Consider the following 25,020-nt stretch of genomic DNA (forward strand, 5'->3'; position numbering starts at 1 on the left):
GGTCAGGGGTAGGTGCAGGTGATACTTACTGTGAATCAAAATGTTCAGTCTCAGTGGTGTCTGCTTTGTGTTTTATAGATGTTATGAAATTTGGAGGGAAAAATTCAATTCTACCATGGAGGAGAATTACTTATTTTAATTTAACTTTGTTTGTTCTTGCAAAGCTGTTTCTGTTTCCGAGACAAATCAAACATGTTTGTTTTTCTCATTTTCTTTTCATTACTAAGAGAATTAAAGTAGAAACATAATTGAATATTTTTCAAAAGCAAATTAGACAGGAAGAGAGGTCTCTCTTTTTCTCGGGGAGCATCCTCGGTACAGCAAACACCAGACCCGCTTTATGAAAGGAAGCAACTGGAAGCCTTTGTCAAGGAAGAATGTTTACCTAACTTACAAAAAAGTATTACTCTTGTACCTGAAGCTATTGGGGCCATATGGGTGTGACTTTCCCACAGGGTGTTTAATGAAGGTGCATCCTCACCAGAATGGGCCAGGGAATTACAACTTAGTTAGATGATTATTGGAGACATAGAATACAGTTTTGAAGAGAGCAGAGATAGGAAATCTGACCAGTGGTTCTGTATCTCAGTATTGCCCCTAATAGGAGAGATCGGGCTTTCTCAAGGATGTTGATTTATGGCTTATCATACATGTCTAGGGTGTTAATGTGAGTATTGTAGGGCTAATTTGTGATGTCTGTAAACGTGTGCTTCTGGACAAACGCTTGATGGCTCTATGATGACTCTCTGGCTTCAGAAACAGCAGGTGAGATCTGTATTCATGATTATACAGGAGTAACAGTTGTGTTTCAATTTTGACAGTCTTGGGACATCATTAAAACTTTGACCAGGTATACCCACATACCTAAACTTCCTTATGACACATTGTGAAACTCTTGACACGTATAAGTTGAAGAGGAAAGGGAGTTTCTGTTGATGCTGGGTAGCCTTCCAGTGGCAAGGTCAGTGTGTTAGAAATGAGTAACTGTGGAGGATGGTATGTTCAGTCCTGATGGCAAATGGACAGAGTGCAAGGAAAAAGGTTAGAATGTTCCATGTGAAGCTGGTGGTGTGTTTATGAAGACACCATGATATGTGATCTCATTTCATGAAAATGGAGACAATTGGGAAGGTCAAGAGTGGTTTTGTTTTTGTATTTGTATAGACATTGTGCCTGTGTGTACATAATGTTTGTGCGCATGTGTGTTACCATCAGAGGTCAGAAGAACATGTCAGGTCCCCTGGAACTGGAGTCACACATAAATATGAGCTGTTATGTGGGTGCTGGGAATTGAACCCAGGTCCTCTGGAAGAGCAGTCAGTCCTCTTAATCCACGATCTAAAGCACCTCAAGTATGTCCATTTAAGAAAAAATGTAAAACAGAACTACAGGAAACTAATGACCTCTGGAAGAAGAATAATTAGAATCTCCAAGGGATGAGGCTCCTGATTGTCTAATGCAAAGTGGTCTGAACGAAACCATGTATAAACAAAGGGCAAAAATGAACTCAGGACGATAGATATAGATAAAGATAAAGATATTTGTCTTTACATACAGATATATGGACATCATACATGTTACATATATGTATGTAACAACAATTACCAAAGACAAAAAACTGTAAATTTGAGCATGGGGGAACATGGGATGCATTGAAAGGAGGAGAGGAGGAGTACACTGGGAGGACTGGAGGGAAGAAAGGGAAGGAGGGAAATGACATAACTATTACATATTAATTTAAAATGTAAAACCATAAACAAAAAAAAGAATGTTACAACACTGAAGTAGTGTGTGGGGAATTGAAATAACTTAGTTTACTAGTGTAAATCAACAATAAGAGACTGAAGAAGAAAGAAGCGGTGGCAAGGCCAGCAGATTATCCTTGGAGACAGTGTGTGGTATGACACCAGCAAGGCCAAGAGCTGCAGTCAGGACTTCAGATGGTGAGGAGATGGCAGCCAAGCTGGCTGGCATGGCTTCAGCTCCCTGCTGGGAGAGAGGCTGAAGAAAGACCTTTCTCCAGCCTAATGAGTCAGTGAGTGGCTCCAACACTGACACCTGAGATACTTGGTAAACGAAGTACCAGAGATTGTCAGTGTTTCTCTTGTTAGTTACTAACAATGTGTTCGCATTAGCTAACCTTGGAATCCTACCTGGCATGCCTTCAATAAATGGGAAGTCAGAATTTCAATCCCTGCGTATTTTCCACAGGGACTGAAAATAGACATCCAGACCATTAGAGAGTCAACATGAATGTCCAGTTAGCTGCTCTCCCTACATTTGTCTGCTGTTGATGTTCTGCTTTGTTTGGTTCATGTTTTCCATTGTCTATCTTGCTCACTCCCCACCCCCGACAATACAGCCCTGCAAATGCATGGCCCCATAGCATTGGTACTGTGATCATTTGTCCAAGAGTAGCCTCCCTTCCTCCCATCACCAATAAAGAGCTATCAGACTAGAAATTTCTTTATGGTTTGTTTTTCCCATAGGATTTATTCCAGTTAAGGGACAGAATCTTTCAAAGACCTTTAAAAGATATTTGAATGCCATATGTTGATATGTTAAAATTTGCAAATTTTAGCCAAAAACTATTTAGGCTTAAGAGGTGACTTAACAGTTATGAGCATGTTCTACTCTTCCAAAGTTAGATCTCAGTTTGACTCCCAGAACCACTTTAGGTAGATTTCTGAAACTCCAGCTCCAGGGGAATCCAATACCTCTGATTTCTGATACACCAGCACTTACAAGTTCACGACTAAAAATAAAACTAAAATTTTAAAACCACAAATATTCAGTGTCCTTTATCTCTTTCTTCAATCAATCTTTCATAGTTTTAGATATAATTTTGTTTGGGTGAACAACAGGTATTTTAAAAATTAGAGGTATAAAATGAGATAAACTCAGAGATTTGCCTTCACTATTGAAGGATGGCTTGGGAAACGGCCTCTTGGTGGCTGCCCTGATAGTACACTTTAAATATTCATCTATTGCTTGTTTACCTGTGTGCTTTTAGGGGTAATAGAGATAAAGTCAAGGCATGTTTTTTGACTTATTAGATACTTCTAGAAGTATGATGATATTTTTATAAACTAGATTTATCAATGGAAAGTTGCATATTAAGACATTTGAGTCTATTAAACCGAAAAGCAATAACTTCTTATTTCAAGGACTACAAATATTAATACATTAAAAGGTGTCTAACTGTATACCGCTGATGAGATTTTGCCTTATTCATCAGAGAGTTCTTAACTTTGAAGTCTCCGTTTTAAGACATTCTGACCTTGACAGGGTGTCAAATCTGACTGAATAATGCTTGCTTGAAAATGAAATCTGTGTCTGTCAGAGATGGATGCTCTGATAACTGACAAAGTTAATGGATAATTTACAGTGGTCCAGCCCTGCCTCCCACACACAAAAATGATGGTTTTGTAAGAAGAGATTATTTCTTATATGTAGTTAATTATAGGATATCAAAAGTGGATGCTGTATATGAAATTAAACATCTGGGTAGACTTAGCTTGGATGAAGCAGTGAGGTTTAACCCTGATCTCTGCAGAGCTGCCCCTTATCCTCATGCTGGCATAACTTAACCCACAGCATTAAACAGCTCCTCTCTTGGCAGAATGGAAATTGCAATTCAGTTGCTGACTGTCAGTCACTTACAGCAAAAGAGCAGAAGTTTAAAACCAAGAATGTCTGCAGTATAAATAAATTATCATAAATCAAGTATGCCTTAATCCATTCACTTTGTTGACGTGTGTAGCTCAATCTCTCAATGGTCTTTTCTTTCAGTAAAAGGAATGCATTATGGCACTGTTTCCCCCCACCCCTCTCTTCTATACAAACAGGGTGCTGTATTGTATCAGCTTTATCCGGTGGCGGATGCATCCTGCCCTTTATGCACCTTAATCATGGGCATGTTTGTCAACATTACACAGGCATGCAGCTTCTACCAGCGATCATATCTCTGTTTTGTATAGATGGACTTTCTTTTTTACAGCCCCAAATAACAACATGGAGATTTATTATTAATTATGAAAGCTTGGCCTTAACTTAGGCTTGTTCCACTAGCTCTTATAATTTACATTATCCCATCTATATTAATCTATGTTCTGCCTATTGCCATTACCTCTCTTTCATCTTGAAAAGGAAACCTTTTGTTTCCTCTCCCTGTCTTGTTGGATTCTCTTCAGCATCTCTATTATCTGTTCGTACTTCCTTTCTCTGCTTGGAAGTCCTGTTTATACCTCCTCCCTAGCTATTGGTCATTCAACTCTTTTTGTTTTTTTTCAAGACAGGATTTATTTGTGTAACAGTCCTGGCTATCCTGGAACTCCTTTTGTAGACCAGGCAGCCTCAAATTCACTGACATCCACTTGCCTCTGCCCTTTGGTCTAAAGATTTGGTAGAGGTAAAAGGTCTCTCAAGTTGCTGGTTGTTTTGCTTTTTTGATCTTCAGGCTGAACTCCAATATCTGTCTCTGGGTTTTATTATTGTGCTACAATAAGTCATGAGGATTCTATAGCCAAGAAGAGTTACCATGTCTCATCCAGTGTCACAGCTGTTTTCATGTCAAGGGATCAGCACACACATCACCTGTCTTGTAGTCTTTCTTGGCTTTTTCCCTCATGTCTGCAGCCAAGATCCTTAAGAGTTCTCCCCAAACAAATCTGATCTTTATTAATTTTGAAGTAAGTCATAACTTTTTGTTTCCAGTGGAAACAAAGGCATAACATCTCCCCCAATGCAGCATATTTTCTGTCTTTCATTTTGAAGTGAAGACCTTCTGTTTTTTTTTCTTTTTTTTGTTTTTGTTTTTTCAAGATAGAGTTTCTCTGTAGCTTTGGAGCCTGTCCTGGAACTAGCTTTTGTAGACCAGGCTGGCCTCAAACTCACAGAGATCCTCCTACCTCTGCCTCCAGAGCACTGGGATTAAAGGCGTGCGCCACCACCACCCGGTTTGAAGACATTTGTAAAATAAATAAGTCACTTTAATTTAGCAGTTCCCATAATCTGATGTCTCTCAGCAGCTATTATATTTTTACATTAGCATTTAAAAGTTTAAAGTCAACAAAGCACCATGCAGGATCCAGAGACCCTGTGTATTTCTCATCTTTACATGGTTTATTTTTTTATATTACTTACTCTCTTACAGACTATACATTATTTTAAGCTATTTTTTTCTATGACTGTCTATACCCATTTCCTTTCCTTTCTTCAGCATCTAAGTGCATTTTTTAACATACCTTTTTAGAGGTTTTCTGTGTCTGTACCTGGCTTTACTAAGTACCTGAAGCATTTTCTGAAAGTATGAGACAAATCTTAAACTGCCAAGTCAGCCACCATGTGGCTCAGCTTAGTGCATGACATTGGTGGCTCCCTCTAGCCCTCACGTAGCAACCAGAAGCAGCACCTCTGTACACCACCAAGCACTGGCCTGCCTGAGAGACTGCTGGACTAGGAATCCACACCTGGCTCATTGTCCGGAACATTTTTTGTTTTCTCAGGCCCTGTGTTTGGACATTCAAGTACTCACGTTGGATGCAATATGTACTGAATCTTTCTTTGTCCACTGACAGCTCAGCCTTAGCTTAGGCTTGTCTCACTAGCTCTTATAACTTAAATTAACCCATTAATTTTTATCCACATTCTGTCATGCAGCTCATACCTCATCTCTCCATTTTGGTCATGTTGCTTTCTCAGCATCTGTCTGGCTGCTCTGCCTTCTTTTTCCCAGAGTTCTCTCTCCGCCCTGAAACACCGCCTATATCTCCTACCTAGCCATTGGCCATTCAGCTTTTTATTACACCACAATCATAGTAATAAATTTTCACACAGTGTGCAAATGTCCCACAACAGCTCTGCACGTGTGCTATGGTCTCACTATACAGCTGAAGAGAGGAGAACTAATAAGAAGGATGCCAGGTATGCAGGTTAACTGTGCTTCTCGGAGAGACTCAGCAGCAGGAAGAGGAGAACCTCTTTCATGCTAGAAGCACAAAGGCATGGGGCATAATGCTTATTTCTTTCCTGAAGTCTCATTGCTGTTTCATAATAGTTATTTGCAGGTTTATTTTCATAAGAAGATATAGATGTTTTTTGGATGAGCATGTAAAACATGAAATTTTAAGATAAACACTGAAATTTCAAATCATTAGCTATACTGTCATAGAATATGTGAGAAGCACCGACAGAAAATAAGGCAAAGTTTTGCTTGTTTTTCTGAGTATTTCAAAACATGATATAACTACGGCGAAGAATGAAAGAGAGACTGGGATAAAACAGATGTGTGCAGGCTCCTATCCAGAGCCTCTCATAAGGAGAAGACATAATGTCGCATCTTCGTACAATTTTACCAAAGCAATGGTACCAGTCTCATAAGAACTCTCTGCTACTGTCCACAGATAAATCTGTAAAACCTCTAAAATTTTTAAAATGTCAGAATGAATTGGTTGTAATAATAGTTTTCCAGGTTAGCTTCATCAGGTCACTGCTTAATACCCATCTATGTGCTGGGGGTGGCGGCCTAGGCCTATAACTCTAGCCACCCAATAGGCAAAGACAAAAGTACAAGACTAGCCTGAGGAATTTAGCAACTTTGTCTCAATACAAAAGATAAATCTAGGGATAGAGATACATAGGTCAGTGGCAGAATTCTTGTGTTCAGTGCCTGGAGCCCCAGGCTCAAGTCCCAATACCACCAATAAGAATTTTTTTCCATATACCCCTAATAAACACATAGAAATGAATTCAAAACAACATTCTCAAATCACATCATACATATCAAATGAATAGAAGTATATCCTACTTCTACTGACCCAATAGAAGTTCAATAAAATTATTCTTTTTTTCTTAAAATCATCATATTATTTCTAAAAACCAAACAAAAATTGAGAGTCAATGAACATGCAAGAACAACTGGGTGTGTACAGAGTGATAAGAGGATTTATTCAACATCAAAGACTTTAGCAAACTGTTATGTAGCCCCAAAGGTTCACGATGACAAATAGAACAAAATATAGAGAGAAAATTGATGGAAACATCACATACTAAGCAGTAGATGGAGGTGGAGCTTTTCTGTCCGAACTGCCTGATCATAAATAAACACACAAAAGCTCATATTAATTACAAAATACTCAGCCTATAGCTCAGGCTTATTACTAACTAGTACTTATAACTTAAATTAATCCACTTCTATTAATCTATGTTTTGTCACATGTCTTTTAGCATGTCTTGTTCTTTTGGCAGATGGCTTGCAGCTCCTTGACTCTGCCCTTCCTATCTGCTGTATTTTCAGTTTGGCTTTCCTTCCTAGCCTTATTATGCCTTGCTGTAGGTCAAACTGGCTTTTTAAATAACCTATGAGAGTAAAACATCTGCACAGTGTACATAAGGGTTATTCTACAGCACTATGCAACTCAGTCAATCCTGAGAACCATCCCAAAAATGATGTTTCACTACCTGAATCGCAGATGAGTTAAAAAGAAAAGTCTAAATTATTTCCTCAGACTATATAGGGAAGAGGAGAAAAACAGAAACGGAATTCCCAAGACTTGAGATTTAAATATGGAAGTTGAAACTAATAATTTTAGAGGGAAATACATCTTCATGATGTTCAACAGGTGAGAAATAGCAGAGCACTAAAAATCACCAGCTATATGGAAAAGGTGATAAGGTAAACTTTATTAAAAGAATGCATTTCAAATAACACTATTAACAAGGTAAATGCGGCTCCCAGCCACCATGTATCATGAGAAAATGCATACAATACATTTGTCTGGGAAGTATCTATGGTTCTAATGCATTAAAACTGAGCAGAGAGAAAGGACAGAAATAGATCCAGGAGATTCCAAAGCCTCCGAATACTGGTGTCTTTTCTACTCATCAGAGAGGTGTCTATTCTCAATACATTTTACATAGTGATACAGAACACGTGAAATGGGGGAATGAGCATCAAATAATTCCAAGATAACTCAGAATAGAGTATTCTAAGGCTTTTATTTATAAAAGGGAACTCGCGGATCACAGCAAAGAAATAGGAATGAGGTCCAACATCCAGGTGTGGGTCGTGGTAAGAAGAGACCCAGCAGGGCAGGACCACAGCTTTTTGGTACCCTAAGTCACGCCCCAACCTGGTCCAATCTCTTAAAGGCCATTGGCTGAAGGAGGTTCCCATCAACATACCAGACTTCTATGACCATCTTCTCACACTATAGTCCCATTACAGAACCCATCTTTAGTTTACATAGTAGAGAGATAAAATCAAAGGAAAAAAGAATTCCTCATCTCAGAATTAAATAAGCTAGTATTTTTGTTTATTTTTAAAAATGTTATGAACTTTTATTATAGAAAAGTTTGTAAGTCAGTAAAAACATTGCACACCAAAATGAGCGAGACCCAAAGTCTATACAGCTTAATGAAGTTCTCTATGCTTAGAATAGGTGTTAGGAACAGGAGCTGTGGACCTTCAGATTGAGTTTTCCACTGAAAGTGAATGAGTACTAACATGGAGTTCATTGTTATAATCAAAGGCACCTCTTGTAATTTCTATGTCACTGAGAGAATCAACAAAGAAAATGAGCATGAACCACAAGAACACATAACTTTAAAAACGGCCTTTAAGCAGAAATAGAGACCAAACACAGGAAACAGAGAAAACAAAATGTATATATGTTCTTATCGGTAAAGCCCAAAATACATAAGTTTGAAGAATTCAAAGATAAATAGAAGAATAAATCATTGTAGTTACAAATGTCAGTATGCAACATTTAATAGACAATCCAGACAGAAAATTATCAAGGTTATGAGAGACTTATACCAGCTGCAGGAGGTATGAATACACTGCCCAATGAGAGGTCCTCATTTTGTTGACTGCAGATAAGTGTTCCATAGGAGAAACCAATTACTAAGCCGTAGGAAAATTCCCACTAAGCATGCCACACACAAGCACACAAACACAACAGAATTCAACAGAATCATATGAGAATTAGCAGCAGCAGACCACCTAGGGAGTCTGAAAACATTAGGTAATCAAACCGTGATACTTTTGATCACCTGTGAACCACAAGAAGAAACCACAGAGATTTTAGGACATACCTGCAACTGGTACAAAATGAAAAGCACCTGCTTTAATTGCTGAAGCAGCTATAAGCTACAATAGTGCTTAGAAGAAACTTCATCTCTCAGCTCAGTAGCGTAAACTATAAACATCTGCCTGTAGGACTGTAATACCAGAACAACAGATCATACAAAAGCATGTAGAACATAAAACCCAATAAAATGTAAGCAGAACTCAATTAAACAGAAGATACAAATACATATGAGAGAGTCATTACATTACACAGAGTTGTTAATTGTTGAAACAATAAAATTAACACAGCCTTCCCAAGACTTGAAGAATGACATATGAATGCTGCTAACAACCCTCCAAGTTGCACAATAATCACAGATCAATATGATGGAAAGCCTTGGAAGAATATGTTAGAAAACTTGGAAAAATGGACAAATAATTTTAAAAAAAATCACAAAAATTGCAATTAATGTTTATCTCAAAGATGTGAGGATACCACCAATAACCATAGCCAAATTAATTAAAGCAAGCACTATTATTCATGATTATAAATGCCTCCTTAATATGGTGGGGTTCAAGAAGTCATCCTTGGATGTATAGAAGATAGAGTGGTTTTATTTTGTTGGTTGTTTCTTGCTTTTTGTCTTGGAACAGGGTCTCATTATATAACTCTGACTGTAATACAAACTCACTCTGTAGTATGTAGTAGAACTCATAGAGATCCACCTGCCTCTGCCTCCCAAGTACTGGGATTAAAGTCATGCCCAACTCAAACGTTTTTATGGCTCAGGAGTAGGGGGTTTCCAAATGGAGGATTTGGCAGACAAGCAGTCATGGTTATAGAAACAGAACATAACAAGGTGGTCAAAACACGGTAGTTACAACAACAGGTGGTTATAATATCATATCCTTTTGATACCAAGGTAGGGTTGCAATGCTTTAAGACAAATACATGGTTGTCATTTCCTGGAACAGGCAGTACAGAACCATTGGTAGTTAAAGTACATGTGGGGCATAGCCCAATCCTTGAGAAACAGATTTACTCGTAAACAGGAATGCGCCTCGTTTGTCTTTACTTTAAGACAGTTTTCATGCCTGAGATGGAGGCAGCCTGGTTCATCATAATATGCTAAACAATTTTTTTCTTTTACAAATAAAAGCCAGGCTGTGTGCTTTCCCTGGTGAGTTATCTGATATAATTAAAAGAATAATAACACTTCCTCACAAATTGACTCAGGAGAAAGTTGGCAAAAAGGAACACTTCCCAATTTAGTTTTCCATTGATTTTCATGCTCACAAGGTTACAGTAGTGTGCCATACACTGAAGGAACTGTAGAAAAATTCTTTATTAACATGATGGAAAAATCTTTGAGAATGTGTTGATCCTCTGAACCCAATACCATGAAAATGATGTATCACTGGATCAAATGGGTGTAGCCCAGAAGAGAAATGTTGACTTTACATCCAAAAAACCAGTGAATGAATTACTGCATTAGCAAGATAAAGGAAACAAAAATCACCTCAATTGCTGCAGAAAAGTTGTTTGACAAAATTCGACATTCAATTATGGCTAATTTTTTTAATAAATACTTAAAAATGGAGTGTTTGCAAGTTGACAAATGGTAACTGAATAATTCACAGCTAATGACTTGAATGATTGTTCTCACAATACTCCTGAGTCTTAAGATCATAGAGCAAGCAAGGATATCTATTTATCTCTTATATTCATCAATGTGACATCAATGTAGTAGAGAAAGAGAGACAGAGGAGGTCATGAATCTGAGTGTGAATCTTTTCAGGGAATATGTACAAACTTATTAGGGCTAATAAGTAGTGATACTAAGTAAGTAAATCAGTTTACATACTATGTAATGCATTTTAGAAAAAACTAAACTCAGAAAAATTCCATATTTGGTGGGCTAGTGTTATTAAAAAAATGATCACCAAACAATACTGGGGAAATGGGGGTCCCTGTGGGGTTCTCGATATTATTAATAAAGGAATTTAAACTCAACTGGAAACTTGAGTGCAGTCTTATTTGAGTTTGAGAAACCCCAGGGCAGTAGAGCTCTGAGTGTCAGCAACTGCCTAGAGAGAGAAAAGTCACAGTGCTTCAGGGTTCCCTGCCCTGTGGGAAGTTCAAGGACCACCCACCTCCATCCAGGTCTAGTAAGGTGAGCATCCAAAACTGCTTAGGCTCCCACAAAGCCAGTACGTGCAGTAGGATCAAAACCCAGTGCCATTGTTCTTGACTTCTCATTAGTCCTCATTGTCTGCTATGTTCAGCGAGTCCGGTTTTATCCCATGCTTTTTCAGACCCAGACCTGCTGGCCTTGGTGAGTTCCCAATAGAACATCCCCATTGTCTCAGTGTGTGGGTGCACCCCTTGTGGTCCTGAGTTTCTTGTTGGTGCTCTCTCTCCTTCTGCTCCTGATTTGGACCTTGAGATTTCTGTCCAGTGCTCCAATGTGGGTCTCTCTGTCTCCTTTCATCACCTGATGAAAGCTAATATTCAGGAGGATGCCTATATGTTTTTCATTGGGTTCACCTTCTTATTTAGCTTCTCTAGGATCACGAATTATAGGCACAATGCCCTTTATTTATGGCTAGAAACCAAATATGAGTGAGTACATCCCATGTTCCTCTTTTTGGGTTTGGCTTACCTCACTCAGGACAGTGTTTTCTATTTCCATTCATTTGCATGTAAAATTCAAGAAGTCCTTGTTTTTTACTGCTGAGTTGTACTCTAATATGTATATATCCCATACTTTCTTCATCCATTCTTCCATTGAAGGACATCTAGGTTGTTTCCAGGTTCTGGCTATTACAAATAATGCTGCTATGACCATAGTTGAGCATATACTTTTGTTGTATGATAGGTCATCTCTTGGGTATATTCCCAAGAGTTAGTGATATTGCTGGGCCCAGGGGTAGGTTGATCCCTACCCCTGAGAAACCGCCACACTGCTTTCCAAAGTGGTTGCACAAGTTTGCATTCCCACCAACCCTGATTGCTCTTAGGGCTGACAAGGGAGGGGGACTTGATTGGGAGAGGGGGAGGGAAATGGGAGGCGGTGGCGGGCAAGAGGCAGAAATCTAATAAATAAATAAATATATATAAATAACAATAAAAAAGAAACCAGGCAATGAAAAGTCACAGATTCTCCCACCCCTCGTGGCCTCCAGAAAGCATCCAAGTCAAACCTCTGACCCATAAAACTGGAAAACATTAGCTATGCTTTAAGTCTTTAAGCATAGTAATTTGTCATACAGCAATAGAAATAGTAAAAAAAAAAATAGAACAAATAAAAGCTCTATATCAATTTTATCTTCTATTGAGCTAAATTTAATTGTTGTACAAATGAAGACAAAAGGAGGCAAAAACTCAAGAAAAAAAAGTCACAGTGCTTGAATTAAGCCACCAAGGAAGCCAACCACATAGATAAGCAGCCACATGGCAGGGAGGGGAACTTTAGAGAAAATAAAGCCCAATTGTTAGGAAAACGTGTTTTAAAAAGAGGGAAAGAAACAATTGAATTTCTCTGAGTAATTCAGAGAAGCTGGCTGATTTACCCAAGTGCATGCTTGGCCTGCATAAGAGACTGAACTAGGGGGTAGGAACTCTGAAAAGGAAAAGTAAATATGTCCTTACAGAGATATTTAGTCCTCCTATCTTTTTAGCATGGTTTAAGGTGGTTCACTTTCCTCGGAGCCAGATTCCTTCCTTAGGTGATTAGCCAGCCTAAGTGGGATTAACTCTTCTTTTTTTTTTTTTTTTTACTTTTTTATTTAGAAAAAGAAAAAAAAAGTTTCCGCCTCCTCCCAGCCTCCCATTTCCTGCCCCCTCCTCCCACCCTTCTCCCCCTCTCCCCACTCCTTTCCCCCTCCCTCTCCAGTCCAAAGAGCAGTCAGGGTTCCCTGCCCTGTGGAAAGTCCAAGGTCCTCCCCCCTCCGTCCATGTCTAGGAAGGTGAACATCGAAACTGGCTAGGCTCCCACAAAGCCAGAACATGAATTAGGATCAAAACCCTGTGCCATTGTCCTTGGCTTCTCATCAGCCCTCATTGTTCGCCATGTTCAGAGAGTCCTGTTTTATCCCATGCTTTTTCAGTCACAGTCCAGCTGGCCTTGGTGAGCTCCCAATAGATCAGCCCCACTGTCTCAGTGGGTGGGTGCACCCCTCGTGGTCCTGACTTCCTTGCTCATGTTCTCCCTCCTTCTGCTCCTCATTGGGACCTTGGGAGCTCAGTCCAGTGCTCCAGTGTGGGTCTCTGTCTCTATCTCCATCCATCACCAGATAAAGGTTCTATGGTAATATGCAAGATATTCGTCAGTATTGCTATAGGATATGGTCATTTCAGGTTCCCTATCCTCAGCTGCCCAAGGAACTAACTGGGGACATCGCCTTGGGCTCCTGGGAGCCACTCTAGGTTCAAGTCTCTTACCAACCCTAAGGTGGCTCCCTTAACTAAGATTTGTGCTTCCCTGCTTCCCTATCCAACCTTCTTTTATCCCAATCATCCTGTTTCCCCAAGTTCCCCCATCCTCCCCTTCTCATTTTTCTCTCCCCATGTCCTCTTACCCCCCTCCCACCCCACCCCCAAGATCCCAATTTTTTCCCCGGCAATTTTGACTACTTCCCATAGCCAGGAGGATCACTATATGTTTTTCTTTGGGTTCACCTTCTTATTTAGCTTCTTTAGGATCACCATTTATAGACTCTGTGACCTTTATTTATGGCTAGAATCCAATTATGAGTACATCCCATGATCCTTTTTTTGGGTCTGGGTTACCTCACTCAGGACAGTGTTTTCTATTTCCATCCATTTGCATGCAAAATTCAAGAAGTCATTGTTTTTTACCGCAGCATAGTACTCTAATGTATAGATATTCCACACTTTGTTCATCCATTCTTCCATTGAAGGACATCTCGGTTGTTTCCAGGTTCTGGCTAATACAAATAATACTGCTATGAACATAGTTGAACAAATGCTTTTGTCATATGATAGAACATCTCTTGGGTATATTCCCAAGAGTGGTATTGCTGGGTCCAGGGGTAGGTTGATCCTGAATTTCCTGAGAAACCGCCACACTGCTTTCCAAAGTGGTTGCACAAGATTGCATTCCCACCAGCAATGGATGAGGGTACCCCGTCCTCCACAGCCTCTCCAGCAAAGGCTATTGTCAACCTGTAGAAGAATGAAAATAGACCCATATCTATCACCATGCACGAAATTCAAGTCCAAATGGATCAAAGACCTCAATATCAATCTGAACACACTGAACCTGATAGAAGAGAAAGTGGTAAGTACCCTACAACAGATAGGCACAGGAGATCGCTTCCAGCAGCACAGACATTAAGGGCAACATTGAATAAATGGGACCTACTAAAACTGAGAAGCTTCTGTAAAGCAAAGGACACTGTCACTAAAACAAAAAGGCAACCTACTGACTGGCAGAAGATCTTCACCAACCCCACAACAGACAAAGGTCTGATCTCCAAAATATAGAGAGAACTCAAGAAACTAGACTTTAAAATGCTAATTAACCCAATTAAAAAATGGGGCACTGAACTGAACAGAGAATTCTCAACAGAAGAAGTTCAAATGGCCAAAAGACACTTAAGGTCATGCTCAACCTCCTTAGCAATCAGGGAAATGCAAATCAAAACAACTTTGAGATATCATCTTACACCTGTCAGAATGGCTAAAATCAAAAACACCAATGATAGCCTTTGCTGGAGTGGATTAACTCTTAAGGGAAGATAAAACCGGACTTGCTGAACCTAGTGGACAATGAGGACTACTGAGAACTCAAGAACAATGACAATGGGTTTTGATCCTACCGCACGTACTGGCTTTGTGGGAGCCTAGGTAGTTTGGATGCTCACCTTACTAGACCTGGGATGGAGGTGGGTGGTCCTTGGACTTCCCACAGGTCAGGGAACCCTGAGTGCTCTTTGGGCTGATGAGGGAGGGGGACTTGATCGGAGGAGGGGGAGAGAAATGGGAGGCAGTGGCGGGGAGGAGGCAGAAATCTCTAATAAATAAATAAGAGACAATGGTCTATCCTCACACAGAGGTAGATTCCACTCTTTTGACTAGGAGGTGACAGCTGCCCCTACATGGGTTTTCACTGATAATATTACACTACAGAGCACTGAAGGTAAAGAAAGAGGGTGGTGGATTAAAATCAGCCTGGGCTACACAGAAAGTCTTTGCCTCAAAAAAAAAAATTAATATAATCTTATTCATTCTAGTATCAGAAGAATAGACTACCTAGGAATATAAATAGTTTGAAAATGCAAGATACAAGCACTGAAAACCACAAAGTATTACTAAAACAAATAATAGATATATAAATTAAAAACTATTTCATGTATTAAAAATCTTCACTCCTAATAAGATGATAATTCTTTCTAAATTGGACAATAAATTCAATTCAGTTTCTATACAAACCAACAATCATTTTTTTGCAGAAATTGAGAAACTAAACCTAAAATTCACCAGCAATGGACAAACAAATGTCAAAACTAATAAATTGGGAAAACGTCACTATTCAATTTCAGAACACAGGGGAGAATTATAAAGATACTGAAGTATTTGTGTATAAAAAATTTGTCTCAATGTTGTGAAGCAGGATCTTTCTGTGTAGTTCAGACTGGCCTCAAAGTGACTATGTTATATAAAATAGCCTCAAATTTGTCATGATCTTATTGCCCCAAGCTCACTAGTACTGGCATCACAGACTTACAAACCTGAGTCACCATGATTGGCAAAAAGATTGTGTGTGCTTGTGTGTCTATAATTAACACATATATAAGTCCATGCAGATATGAATTGACATGTTCATATTTAACATGCACTATGACTATATGGAATTTATATAACACACTACATATATAAGTAATAGATTAAATATAGAATAAATAATATGTTGATTTAAATGTCATGCATATAAAATTAATGCATGAAATCTATATCTGAGAAACACAGAAAAAAAGATATAAATCCTTGCATTCTTTTTCTTAACCAGGAGAATAAGATACTTTAGTGAGGGTAAGAATAGCCTTTCCAGCCAACCCTGCAGGGACAATTAAATAATCACATGATTAAAAATCAAGAATTGATAAGAATATAGATCCTTAAGTCACATCATCTGCAAACACAAACACTCGTGAAGTATAGACTTCTAGAGATTTAAACTGTTTACCCTTTGGGTGGGAGAAGAATACTTTATGACTTTAGGTTGGGTAGAATTTTTAGATTTGACATAAGAATCACGTGAAATCCTTAAAAGGTAAGCAAAATTTGAATGTCATAAAAACTTAAATCTTTTGTAATTCAAAATATATAACTGAAAATAATTAAAGCACAACCCACAGATTATGGGAAAATAGTTTGGAATGATATATGTGATAATATATTTATATCTAGAATCAATAAGGAACTCATACAACTTAAAGAAAAACAGTAAAAATAAGTCAAGGACTTGAATGCACACTTTATAGAAGATGGACAGATGTGAATAATTGCATGAGATAGCCTCATTAGTCTTTAGGAAAAGCAAAAGAGAAAATGAAGCACATGAAACAGTTATCTTGGGAAGGCAGATCAATGAATATTGGAAATGATGAGGAAAAACTAGATTCCCTCAACATGGCTGATGGCACACCAAATAGAATCCACCATGGAAATAATTTGATGTTGTATTCCAAATTGAAAGAAAAATCTACCACACATCTTAATAAATCATTCTTAGAATTCTGTCCTAGGAAACTATGAGCACATGTCTTCCCAAAGATGTGTGTACAGATGTTCATAACAGGATTATTTTCTGTTTCCTCAGAGAAGGGCTTAGGCAGCTGAGGCTAGCCTTGAACTCCTGACCTGCCTACCTTCACCTCTAAAGTGCTAGAATTATTGTTTTTAATAACCACAGTAGCTACATTTTTATTAATTTTTATTGTTTTTGTTGAGCTATACATTTTTCCTACTCTCTTTTCTTCCTCCCCTCTCCCTTTTCTCTTCAGATTGTATAAATCTTTTGCCTTTTACCAGATGCATTCTTGATGACCACTAAATAATCAGAAATGCCTGTCAGTGAACAGATGCACCAAATGTATCATATTTAAACAAATGCATGTTACTTACTAATTAATACAAAGAAGAGAACTAAAGCTATGCGCTACCACATGAATGAACCTTAGTAGCCAGTTTTAAAAGACCATATATTTGATTTATTTGAAACATTGTTAGGAGATAAACTTACATAAAGGGGAAACTGATTGTTGGAAGAATAAGGCTGTTGTCAAACTAAAATTTACTACATGTAGACCCAGGAAATTTATTGAGGTGGTGATAAGTGTGTTAACTGAGTTAACCAATCAACTGGGTTGATTAATTAGGTTAATTGGCCACACAATGAAATAAGCTTGACAAAAGTTGTTAAATTATAAGTCACTGTGAATAAATTCAGTGACATGTGAGTCATGCCTGGATAGGGCTGCTGACAATGCTGGTGATTTTCTAAGACATGAGTAGTGTATTAGTTACGGCCCTGCTGCTGAGATAAACACCATAACGGAAAGCAACTTATTGAAGGAAGGATATATATTGGCTTGTGGCTCCAGAGGGAGAGTCTGTAATGGTGGGGAAGGAAAGAAAACAGAAGAAGCCAAGAATATGAACTGAATGTGAGATGAGGCTACGGACTCTCAAAGCCTGCATATAATGGCATACTTTGTCTGGCAAAACTACACCTCCTAAAAGTTCTATAACCTCCCCACACAGCACTAGCAGCCAGGGACCAAGCATCCAAGTGGATACAAGCCTACGAGGGGTATTTCCCATGCAAACCACCACAGAAAGGTTCTATATAGTTTTCTTGACTCACTTGACATTCCAAGGCTTTTCTTGGTTCCACAGCCTTCATTTTCCCTCAGAGATCAGCTATTCTATACCAGGTCTTATGCCCTTGATAAATTATATAAAATCTCTTCCTCTTTAAGTCTGTTATGGTGAAGGCCTTTTCTCATGCCTGTATGGAAACAAAAAGTTAACCTTCTCAGAGTTTATTTCCTCTAAAGACAATTAGTGAATCAAATTGGGCCACACTAAGAGAACCAGAAGTTCCAAGAGTTCCATCCTGCCAGGTTTCAGTTTGTTATGTAACAACCAATGTTTATTTTATTTTGACCTTGAGATGAGAAACTATAAAGGCTAGCTAATGTAGGGATGCAGCAGGAGTCAATAATCAAATGGAGTCCTTCCTTACACTCGGAGTTCCATAGTCATCAGACTGTGGCTGTCCAGCACCACACCCACTCCTGCTCTGGCCCCTCTTCTCTTACAGGACAGGTACTTCTGCTCCTCCTCCAAGTCCTATGCTTCTCCATGCCAATCTAGGCTCTACGACTTTATAATTTAGCTTCTCCAAACATGACTATGAAAAGGTAGGAAGAATGAAAGGCTATGACAGGAAAAGAGACCCCTGGTCTCTTGTAGGCACTGGACTGTGCCCACTCCATCGCTCCCTCACACCACTGGCTAACAAGGCAGTATATGCAGAAGGATCACCTAGAAGGCTGGCTGCTGGGCCCTGTTTTAGAGTATCTAATTCACAACTTCTAGGCTGGGACCAGAGCCTTGGCATTTTTAAGATGGACCAGGCTCCCATTTGAGTGCCTCTGTCAGGACTGGGTTAAATCCTAAATTGGGAAAGGCTGCTGGCCTGCTCACACATGTTTCTGCTCTCCTTGGATATTTCCTCCTTGTCAGATTTAATGAGAGAAGAGAACAGTAGAGTTCTAAGGGCTTAAACATGGAATGAGATCATTTTGAGAATTAAACGCATTTGCAACTGTATTAGTTGCATTTCATGTTTTCCTAGAGATTTGAGAGCTTATAGAAAAAGCATAATGTAGAGGATTTTTTAGGATGAAAACATCAGGTCAAAGAGAAAACGACAACTGAATGGCAAATTAAGTTGGAAAAGGTTAAAACAGAAATAGGCTTTCTCATTCTGTACAGTTAGTTATTAAAGACAAAGTTTTACTGTTGTCTTAGAGCCAAAATGAAAAGAAACATAATAAATCTTAGCTACAGAGAGAAACACAATTCTGCTTTTCTTGGTACAAAGCCCTAGAAAACTCTCTAGTCATCAGTTTTCCTAATAATGAATACATCAATAAAATTTAAATATTTAAAACCTTCCTTCAACTTCTCAGCATTCCCCGAGTCAGAAATTCAACTCAAAAGTGCTAACCTCCTTCTCCTATGTATGCTCTGATTTATGCACATCTTGGTGGTATAGGGATTCTTCAAATGACATCTTGTACATCCTTTAAATCTCCTTGAGCATCAGTTGCCATTTTTACTTAAGGACATGATTCCTCTGCTGAAGTATTTTTTTTCCATTGTTTCTTTTCACTTGCGTAATTAATACAATGTTTACATTACTGCTGTCTGTTCCAGGCTTCGATGTTATATCAGTAGTAGAGGGTGTTAATATCTGCTGGCCTGTCACCTGGTACCTTGTCCCTTTAAGAGACAAGCCTTGCCCACCCCAACCCTCCCCTTCCACCCAGAAAAATGGATCTCCCATCTCCTCCAGCCTGTGTTCTCTCTTTCTTTCTGTCTCTGTCCTAAAGAGGTAACTTCTGCTCTTTCTCTCACCCCCTTTCTGTCCCCCTTTCTCTCTTTCTCTGCCTCCCTCTCTTCTTCTCCCTCCTTCCTATTTTCCCCTCCATAACTCACTAAATAAACTCTGTAACCAATCTCTCTGCATGATGTATCTATCTGTCTCTAACCTGCTGTGGGTCTCCCACCCACCAAGGTAACCCACCAAGGCCTCAGGGTACTTGCCTGGGTCTCAGGTCACTGGCCACTACCCCTCGTGGGACTGACCTTCCCACTCCATATCTTTAAAAAAGAGTAACATTGGTGCATGACTCAGCCATGTTCTCTCCTGCCTGCCGGCAAGCAGGCTGAGGACACATGGGAACTCTGGACTCGGACCACTTTCCAATGCTGCAAATGGTAAGGCTCCCTCCTATCAGCTCCTTTCTAATATCTATCAGCAAACAGGACTGCTGGCGTCCTGCCTCCAGCATCTCACGCCTGTCCCCTTTTCCTTTCGCTGGGAAGCCCCTTCCCCACCCATCTGTAAATGCTGTTTTTCTTCTCTCCTCTTCCTTTTACTCTATCTCTGCCACTGCTACTTCTGATCCCACAGAAACCGACAAGATTAGCCGGATCTCTAGGCAGCTGTTTCCAGTCCCAGCCTTTGCTCCCTGCTGTGGCTTGGCCACACTGAGGCTCATGGTGCTGAGTAATTGTCCTCTCTACTTCATGTATAAAAGAATGTGTGAATTGTGTGGCCACACAGATGTAATTCATTTTCAAATGTATGTTCTGCATGGCCTCAATTGTTTCAATTGCTATTATCTTTAAAACTCCTGCCGCTCAAAAAATGTGGTTTCTCCATACAACGCATGATTGCCACCATTTTGACTAAGGTCAGGTGACCTCCCCACCATATTAACTAAGAACAGATCAAGTGACAAAGTCCCCCCCCATCTTTACTGAGGTATTTCTTGCCTAGTCTCTTGGTTTACTTACATTTTTGTCTCTAACTTTCTCTTATTCTTCCCCCTCCTCTCTCTCTCTGCCCTTCTTCTGGAAAGGTAACTTCTGCCTGTCTCCCTTCTCCCACCCTTATATCTTTATAAAAGAATAACAGAGAATCCCTCTTATTTAAGATAAGGGAGATAAAGAGAAGCATTTCTAAACTTCAGGGGAAGTTGGTTTGTTTCCACCTCAGATCTTTGGAATAACAGCCTTCATTTGCAAATTTAACAACTGTTGAAATACGGAGCGGTGGACTGTGTCCCGCCACCTGGCTAGCTTTACCCGAAATAATTACATGGAAACTGTATTCTTTTAAACACTGCCTGACCCATTAGTTTCAGTTTCTTATTGGCTAGCTCTTACATATTGATCTAACCCATTTCTATTAATCTGTGTAGCCCACGAGCTGGCTTACCAGGAATGATCTTAACCTGGGTCTGTCTGGAGTGGGAGAACCATGGCGACTCCCTGACTCAGCTTCTTCCTCCCAGCCTTCTGTTCTGTTTACTCCTCCCACCTATGTTTTAACCTATGAGGACCAAGCAGTTTCTTTATTGCTTAACCAATTAAATCAACAGATTGATATGACACTCCCACATCACTTCCCCTTTTTCTGTTTAAACAAAAAAAGGAAGGCTTTAACTTTAACATAGCAAAATTACATATATCAAAACAGTTATCAAGCAAGAATTACAGTTACAATATTTATATCTATTTTATCTTTTATCATAACTAAGGAAAACTATAACTATCTATTCATTCTTCAACTCCATCAAAGACTCCAGAAGGATATAATACTACCTAAGTAAACAAGAAATAAGAAAACTCTAGAAATGACAGAGACATCCCGTTGCCTGGACAGTCACCCAAAGTTCTTTTGTACGGTTGGGGCATCCATCTTCAGCCTTCAGGCCCATAGTATCCAGCAGACATTTCCATGAAGCAGGAAATTCCAAAGACAGTTCAGTCACTTTCTGCTGTATCCTGCAGAATGTCTCGCAGACTCTTTCATGAGTCAGGAACCCCGAAAGACCATCTCACCTTTAGGCAAGTTCAACAGTCCTCTCTCTGCGGGTTCTTTGTGTTCAGTTTATGCATCAGTCCAGGCAAGAGCAGTTTCTTGCCCAAATGGCTATCAAACTCCATAATGATCCTCTTTGATGCCCATCTTCCTCTCGAAGTCGATTGGTGCTGCCAGGAGCAGACATGTCTCATTGTCATGAAAAGTCCTAAGTTATTAAAATATTTTAAATGCCATATTCTGTAGCCTTTGAGAGATATGAAGAATGCCTATCTGAAATATATCTCTATATATCTAGAAAATCTAAGTAACATGACTACAAACTTGACTATTATTTATGATTATCCAACAACAACCTATATTTCCTAATTATACATTACATTTTAAAAATGAACTACACAATCACACCTTATTCAAGATCAAAAATACATATACATATAACAAATTGACCTTAAAATCCACACCAATGCAAATTATTCATACCTATATCATTTCCCCCTTTAAATGTAAAAGAATATTTATAAACCATATTTGGGAACATGGGTACAGTTTTTTCTCTCCAAACTGCTTCCTGCTGAATGGGGGCGTCGTTAATTAGGTCTTTCATGGTATAACCTGTGTGCCAGGGTCATCTCAGTTGGCAGATGAGTGAGGTAATTTTTTGAGGGTGTTCACATCAACCTTTCAGGAGGGTGTGGTCTATCATACCAAACTGGGATAGAAGAAATCCATAGAGTCTCATCCTCTGTGAAAACAAAAGAAGACTCTCTCCAAAGCATCATATCCTTAGACCCAAATTCTGAAGTCATACCCTTATGATGTCCGTTCTGGTTACACTTGGCAGTCCATATAATGAAATGTCTCTCTGTACTTAGCTCCTTCACAGTCAAAATTTTAAAGAAAACACAATGTACATAATCCAGACTCTCTGTGAATTTTCCATTTTTACGTGGCTTATTTTTCTTTATTTCTTTTAGTCTATAACTATCTGTACTCTGTCTCTTTAAAGACTTTACCCTTTTTTTAAAAGTTATTTTTTTAAGTATTTATTTATTATATATACAATATTCTTTCTGCATGTATGCCCGAAGGCCAGAAGAGGGCACCAGACCTCATTACAGATGGCTATGAGCCACCATGTGGTTTCTGGGAACTGAACTCAGGACCTTTGGAAGAGCAGGCAATGCTCTGGGGCTGGAGAGATGACTTTACCCTTTTTTTAAACCATTAACTTTATTCTCTATGTTATTTTTCTTCTCTCTCTCAAGCCTACGTACATTCATCCAACAGTGTGGTCTTTTATGTCTGAATCTGTTTTATTGTGAATCTGTAACATTTTTTTACTATCCAGGAGCATTTCTTAAAATGTTAAGCAGTTCTTAAAAACTTAAGTTGTGCCATGTACAGGTAATTCGGTACCGCCTGTGTCCTGCCCAGTTGAAACCTTAACTGCGCTGTTATTATGGTAATTACGGTAGTTCCTGCCTGAGACCAGCACAGTTCAGCATGGCAGAGCTGAGCCAAGCTGCTCCTGCCTCAGAGCCATTTGGTGCCCCTGAGCCACACACAGTTCCAGGCACACAGCAGTCCACATTGCCATCAAGCAACCCGTAGAGCTTTACTCCAAATGCTCCATTCAAAAGCTCTGTCTCCCACAGGAGCCAGACAGAGATCGCAATGGCGGCACAGCCCAGAAAGCCGGCATTTTAAAACAGCCAGTTTTTTCCTGCTGCTGAGTCAGGAAAATTTCTTTGCGGCACGCAACCCACAAACAGCAAAAAGCTGTCTTAAATTCTCTCTCTCTCTCCTTTTTAAGCCCTCTCAGGTTTTAAGTGGAGTTCATTAGCACATTGGGTGCCACTTTGTTGAAATACGGAGCAGCGGGCTGTGTCCCGCCATCCGGCTAGCTTTACCCGAAATAATTACACGGAAACTGTATTCTTTTAAACACTGCCTGACCCATTAGTTTCAGTTTCTTATTGGCTAGCTCTTACATATTGATCTAACCCATTTCTATTAATCTGTGTAGCCCACGAGCTGGCTTACCAGGAATGATCTTAACCTGGGTCTGTCTGGAGTGGGAGAACCATGGCGACTCCCTGACTCAGCTTCTTCCTCCCAGCCTTCTGTTCTGTTTACTCCTCCCACCTATGTTTTAACCTATGAGGACCAAGCAGTTTCTTTATTGCTTAACCAATTAAATCAACAGATTGATATGACACTCCCACATCAAACAACATTAAAAAATAACAGCTATGATCACAAATAATGGTTCAGATTTTCTGTACAGTGTGTCACTAAAGAGCTCAGGCTGTTCTACCAAGGCCAGCTGAACATTTTTTAAAACAAATATGTTGCTTGTTTGGTTTTTGGTTTTTCTGTTTGTTTGGTTGGTTGGTTGATTGATTGGTTGGTTTGGTTTTTTGAGACAGGGTTTCTCTGTGTAACTTTGACTCTCCTGGAACTCTGCAGACCAGGGATTAATGGTGTGTGTCACCACGCCTGGCTTGACCAAGTTAAAGACAGGCTACCCCAAAGCAGTTGCTGCCAGTTTATTAACATGAATAATTTTTCTGGGTTTAAGTACACTTCTAGGCAGTGGCTTTAATTCTGTGTTCCTGAGGTTACAAAACAAAACAAAAGCCCTAGTCTGACAGGCATGGCTACTTCTATATTACTCTGTGCCCTTTGGCCTTGCTGAGGTCTAGCCCTGGTGTCCCTTCCTCAACTTGGCCTCTTTGTAACCCTTTTTGAATCTCTAATAGCCTGTGCCCATGTTCTCATTGGATAAACATTCCAGGTCCAGCTTCCAGGGCATGTTTCTTACACTGCTGGCTGTCCTGAGAGCCTACGGTCTTAGTTAGGCATTATTGTGAGTGTAGGAATCTGGAGACACCATGGTAAGTGAGCTTTCTTCAGCATTTAGTTCTGCTTTTGGAGAGGTGTGTGCTTGCATATGCATACGTGTGTGTGTGTGTGTGTGTGTGTGTGTGTGTGTGTGTGTATTCTGATCATTATTTAGAAAACACTGAGTTCATTACCATTTATTTCTCTGTAAGTACAAAAATGGATCATGTTATGGCATCTTGCCTGCAATGAGCTCATGGCCTAGAGGGGAGTCTGCCTTGTAAATAACTTGTGTTTGTGGTTCTGATTGAATTATGATAAAAGTGGGGAGGGGGCAGGAAAAAGCTGCAAATCCCCAGTAGCCTCACCTTGGTTTGTTTTTGATTATTAAAATATGTTCCCAGGAGTGAGCTGATCAAACCAGAGGTTTAGAACATTTTTACGATCTGATAT

General features: G+C 39.4%; 1 protein-coding gene across 1 annotated transcript in view; it reads left to right on the forward strand.

Moving 5' to 3' along the window:
- The window catches only part of Vwc2 (von Willebrand factor C domain containing 2), a 166,658-nt gene that overhangs the window by 26,427 nt on the left and 115,211 nt on the right, over window positions 1–25,020 (forward strand). The window lies entirely within an intron of this gene.

Source organism: Microtus pennsylvanicus, chromosome 12 (genome assembly GCF_037038515.1).
Source record: "Microtus pennsylvanicus isolate mMicPen1 chromosome 12, mMicPen1.hap1, whole genome shotgun sequence".
Classification (NCBI taxonomy): Eukaryota; Metazoa; Chordata; class Mammalia; order Rodentia; family Cricetidae; genus Microtus; species Microtus pennsylvanicus.